The sequence below is a fragment of the Polistes canadensis genome, unplaced genomic scaffold (assembly GCF_001313835.1).
Source record: "Polistes canadensis isolate GaletaPanama2010 unplaced genomic scaffold, ASM131383v1 scaffold_83, whole genome shotgun sequence".
Classification (NCBI taxonomy): Eukaryota; Metazoa; Arthropoda; class Insecta; order Hymenoptera; family Vespidae; genus Polistes; species Polistes canadensis.
In genome coordinates, this window is record NW_014569630.1 from 296,238 (window position 1) to 302,006 (window position 5,769).

Consider the following 5,769-nt stretch of genomic DNA (forward strand, 5'->3'; position numbering starts at 1 on the left):
CATTCGATAAACATTCAAATATTGTTCAATTTAATTGATCAGGATTTTGTATTTCAGTTTTATCGAGTAATGAATCTAATTTGTAATTTGGTATTTTTTAAAAAAAACATTCGAGAATTGAATATATCGATAGATTTCTATTAATATGCAACTTTATTCTGATGCAACGCAATACATTCGATAAACATTCAAATATTGTTCAATTTAATTGATTAGGATTTTGTATTTTATTTTTGTCGAGTAATGAAACTAATGTGTAATTTGGTATTAATTTAAAAAAATTAGAGAATTAAATATATCGATAGATTAATGATAACGTTCAAATATTGTCCAATTTAATTGATCAAGATTTTGTATTTTATTTTTGTCAAGTAATAAAACTAATATGGAATTTGGTATTAATTAAAAAAAATTAAAGAATTAAATATCGATAGATTAATATTAATACGAAATTTTATTCCGATGCAACGCAATACATTCGATAAATATTTAAATATTGTTCAATTTAATTGATCAGGATTTCTTATTTTATTTTTATCAATCAATAAAACTAATGTGTAATTTTATATTAATTAAAAAAATTAGAGAATAAAATATATCGATAGATTAATGATAACATTCAAATATTGTCAAATTAAATTGATCAGGATTTCATATTTGGATAAACTAAAATGTGTAATTTGGTATTAATTAAAAAAAAATTAGAGAATTGAATTATGATATTGTTTTTGTTTTTCTTTTTTTGTGAAGAGGGGGGTGGAGGAAAATATCATTTGTTTTGAAAACTTTAAAACACACGCGTTGCATTGGAGTAAAAAAAAAAGGATAGGGAAAAAAGTGAGAGAAAAAGAAAGATAGGAGAATCTCTGACCTGCACCAATGCAATACAAGCTCGATTGTTGGTCTAGGCTTGGGTCCGTTATTGATTCACATTTGCCGCAGGCTCTACTGCCCTCCTGTTACCCTTTTCTTTTCTATTTTCTATCAATATATCTCTCATTCTCTTTTAATATCATCTCTATTATTTCTATCACTGTTTCTAAACTCGTTTGAAATCTATATCCAAAAATAACGGACCAATTACGATCGATTCTCTCTTTCGTGAAACAAATAATTCTTATTTCTATTGTATGTAACATTATGACGTTATTATTATTAATAAATTATAAAAGATATTCTGGTTACGTTTATTTTTATTAATCATTTTTCGCATATTTGATTAAATTTTCTTAAAACTATATGCAGTACGCGTAATTTTCGGTTGTTATTAAATGTACTTTAAACAAACAAATGTATTGTTTTTTTTTTCTATTGTAATATAAATTAAATATCGATCAATGGAGAGAGAGAGAGAGAGAGAGAGAGAGAGAAAATATTTAATTGTTCGATTATAAATATTTCATTTGTGGAACGATCTATTGATTTTTAATTTGGTTAATTCTTTTTACTATAATACATATATTTATGTGGTATATAATTTAAACAAAAATACTTTGAGAACACTTATAATATATTATATTATACTATATTAAATAATAATATATTAAATAACTATCCATTTTTAATTGAAAATATAGAATTCGATATCTCGATAAAGAATTGTTTTCATGATCAAATAAGTTTAAAATAAAAAACAGAAATAGAAAGAAAAGTAGAGAGAAAATCGGATAGATAAATGGATAGAATGATGAGTTTTCCAACAAACTGTTAGAATTGTTAAAAGTGTGTTGGTCAATGATCGTTTGTAAGAACACACAAATGCAAGAGAACGACGAGATGCAGTTGGAAATAACGAGTTGGGAATGTCATCGGTCTGGAAATTTTTTGCTCGACTAGCTTGCCTGTTTATCTTTTTGCTAAATCGAAAAAAAAATCAAACGACAACAACAATATACGAGAAATAGAAAAAATAAATAAATAAAGAAGGAGGGAAAGAAATAAGGAAGAGAGAGAGAGAGAGAGAGAGAGAGAATGCAATTGAGAAAAGAAAAGAAAAAACACCATAGAAAGACAAACGTCAGATGGAATTTATTATCTGCCGAGATGGAATTTCCGGAAGATCACGCGACACCCTTTTTTCGAAAGAGAAAATAAAAAAAAGAAATGCAACGTTAAGAAATTTTCCGCGTGTTAAAAGAGGATAACAGTTTTTACGTTGTAAACGACGAGGAAAATGGGTGAAGAGGGGGGAGGAGGATTATGATGATGATGATGATGATGATGATGATGATGATGATGATGATGATGATGATGATGATGAGAATGAGAATGGTCGTCGTTTTTAAGTCGTTGTTAACCCTTTACGATTGAATGTGCCATTAAATACACGTGTCGTGGTAACTCTCAACATTTTTCTTCTTATTATTATTATTATTATTATGTTTCTTCTTCATTATACGATCATGATCAAATCGTTTCTTATTACCGTGATACCTAGCAACCTAGATATATATATCTACACTATCAGTCAAAAGTTACAAAATTATTTCTTCTATTTCCATAAAAAATTCGATATAATTAAATCAATGTTTTGTTGTCAACGATCTGGATGTAAAAATTAATTCGGTTTCGTAATTAAATATTAAATTTGTTTAAAAACGAAAAAAAGGAATGTATTTAAATTAATTTCTATATTTGATATTATAAAATATTAACGCAAGTTCAATTATGTTTAAACAATTAACTGGTGACGTACGTAATGTTCTTAGAATATTTTCATACTATTATCATATCTAATTTTAATATATATATATATGTAAAAAGGAATATTACGTGTAATTTTATAAAGATTTAAAAATATTAATATATAAATTTTGTATTTTTTTTTGTTTCTTCTATAAAAAGAATATTTATTTTTGAAAATCATTTGAATAGAAGGTATTTATGTTAAATATTTCATTTGTGATTCGAATACATCAGTTAAAGGTTAAAAAGATACTCCGAATTTTTTTGTAACATCCATAATACTCTTCTACTACAGTCTCTACACTCACAATCAATTTAAACCAATTGACTGAATGAACTTTTTTATTAGGATAATATTTAGACAACTTTTTTATAAGAAATATAAGAAATAATATTCGATTAAAAATATACTCGAAAATAAAAAAAAGGAAAAACAAAAAAAAAGAAAAATTAATTACAATAACGTCCAGAGAAAAGATGCCACTTTTTTTTTTTTTTTTACCTAACATATTCAAAATACTTAAATTTATATCGTAAAAATAAATTTACGAATACTTATATTATTTTTCATTTGTTTTATTTTATATATCCTGTTTTATATTAAAAACTTTTGGTTGACAATGTATAAGTATACGTATCTAATTATCTAATACTAGTTTACTATAAAATAGAAATAGGAAAAAAAAAAAGAAAAAAAGAAACAAGTTGATAAAAACGAGGTAAGAAGGAAGGTCTTGTAAGAACTGGTAATAGAGACTTTAGCTTACGATCACTTTCGAGTAGGTATTTAAGTAAGTAAGTAAGTACCTAATTGTGTGTGTGTGTGTGTGGTTGTTTCACGTACGTTCAGTTAACGAGACATCGTTTAATTGGTATCCTTGTGTTATTCCATCTAAGGTTCCTAACGATTCGCGTTTTAACGTCTTTACATTTATCTCTATTCTTATATAACTCATTTGATTCGTAATCATTTATCACGATCAGGAAAAAACATTGCTTTTCTGTTTTTTACTTTTTTCTCCTTCTTTATTTTTTGTTTGTTTGTTTGTATCTTGACGAAAGCAAAACGATTGGAAAGTTTTCTAAGATTACGAATCAGTGAAATCTGTCAAGTAATTTGTACGTGGTAAATATTTGTTCGTTCGATTTAATTGTAAAAGGGTTAACCCTTAATGATTTCGGAATTATTTTAAATTTATTTCCCCATCAGGTCCATGTTATTTTTCGTACGATGAGAAACTGTGTATTCAACGTTTTTTATATATACACAAGTATAATAAAGAAAATATTTTTATATTATTCTTTAAGTGAAAATTTATATTAATACATACAGGGTGAACGTGACGTTTCAAAAAAAAATAACTGGTCAAATATAAATTGTATGAGAAAAAGAAAAAAAAAAAGAAGAAGAAGAAGGTTTCCCCCGCATAGTTGAACAAAATTATGAGGACTAATGTAACTTGTGAATGAAACTTTTTATTTAATGTACTTTTTTAATGAGACATCACATGGTCATAGTTATTGTTTTTAAATGGAATATCTAATTTTCTTTTTTTGTATTCTGATAAAGTGTCAAATTGTGCATAAAAAAAACTATCGTATATTATGTAAAGCCTAAAATGAATAATTATTATGATAACTCAGTAAATAAAAGTGCCAAAAATATAATTTTCGTTTATTTTCTATTAGTTTTTTTTTTTTCTGAATGACGATGAATAAAATTTTCTGATGCAAATACGAGATAAAAATCTATTTTTTTTGTTTAAAACTATAAACAATTTGTGCTTAGCATATTTTCTGATAATATGTCGAGATGCATTAAAAATAATGCATAATAAATAAATAAAGATAATTCCTTTTTTTCTTTCTCTCATTATCTTACTTCTTTCATCTATTTTTCTTGACCTTTTTTAGAATTCAACTTGTGCATATTTTTTACATCACACACACACATGCACACACAAATACACGTATACAAATAAAATATACAAAGAGATAACAATGTCGGGTTAAAAAGAATTTTTTCACGAGTTGTCTCTGCGATACACAAAAAACTTTTTCTTTCGTTACTTGAAATAATCGTAACAGCGTTCTATTCTCTTCTCTTATCGTTGAATAAGAAAACCGAAAAAGATAAAAAAGAAATAAAAAATACGCTGAAAAATCTTTCTCCATTACGAATGACGTGGCAAAGGGGGGGGGGGTTCAAAAAATATGAAGAAAGAAATTAGGAAGGAAGGAAAAAAAACGAATATTATATATTTTCTTTTTTTTTTTCTTTTTTTTTCTCATACTGAAAGATATTGTAAAGATTCGACGAAAACTATGGGGTAGGGGATGGGGTGAGTGAATGAATGTTCGATATGAAAGTACCAAGGAAGATGCGAAAATCTTAATCTTACAAAATTGAAGAATGGAACGGAGTCAAAGATTAAAATGGAAAGAAGAATAAGGGAAAAGGGATATAGGAATAATGGTTTCGAAGAAATTGCAAAGACATGCAATTAAGCTTTTTTTTTTTCTTTTTTTGTACTGAAAAAACAATTGGAAGAAAATTACTCGTTCGAGGAAAATTGTAATTAAATTTGTAATTAACAAAATAGTAATCGTAAGTTTAGTTGATCGTATATAAAAAATCATCTGCGTGTTTCGATTATATTAAAAGTTGATTATTCTTTTCTTATTTAAAAAAAAAAGAAATTCTGCCTTTTTTTGGAAGGAGGAATTTGCATAATATAATTTCAAACATGTTTGATTTTTGATTGGTAGTGTATAAATAAATAAATAATGATTAGAAATCAGTAAGAACGTGAAAGAGAATCAGGAAAGTGTACGACGAGATGTAACGAATATGGAGATAGGTTAAGGAGAAAGTTAAACGGTGATTATAGTTGATGATCGAAACGATGAGTACACCTGATCTATGGAATATCAAACGAGTACGAGTATGCGAACATATTGGGTCGATATCGTTGACTTCAAACTACTAACTTAAACGTCAACGTAAATTATATTTCGAATTTTCTATCGAGATTGATGATTATATAAATCTTGTATATACATATATATTTATACAATAATTAT

The 5,769-nt window shown here is 26.1% G+C and overlaps 1 protein-coding gene across 6 annotated transcripts in view; it reads right to left on the bottom strand.

The window, feature by feature from the left end:
- LOC106786810 (growth factor receptor-bound protein 10-like) overlaps positions 1–5,769 on the bottom strand; it is a 397,464-nt gene that overhangs the window by 283,639 nt on the left and 108,056 nt on the right. The window lies entirely within an intron of this gene.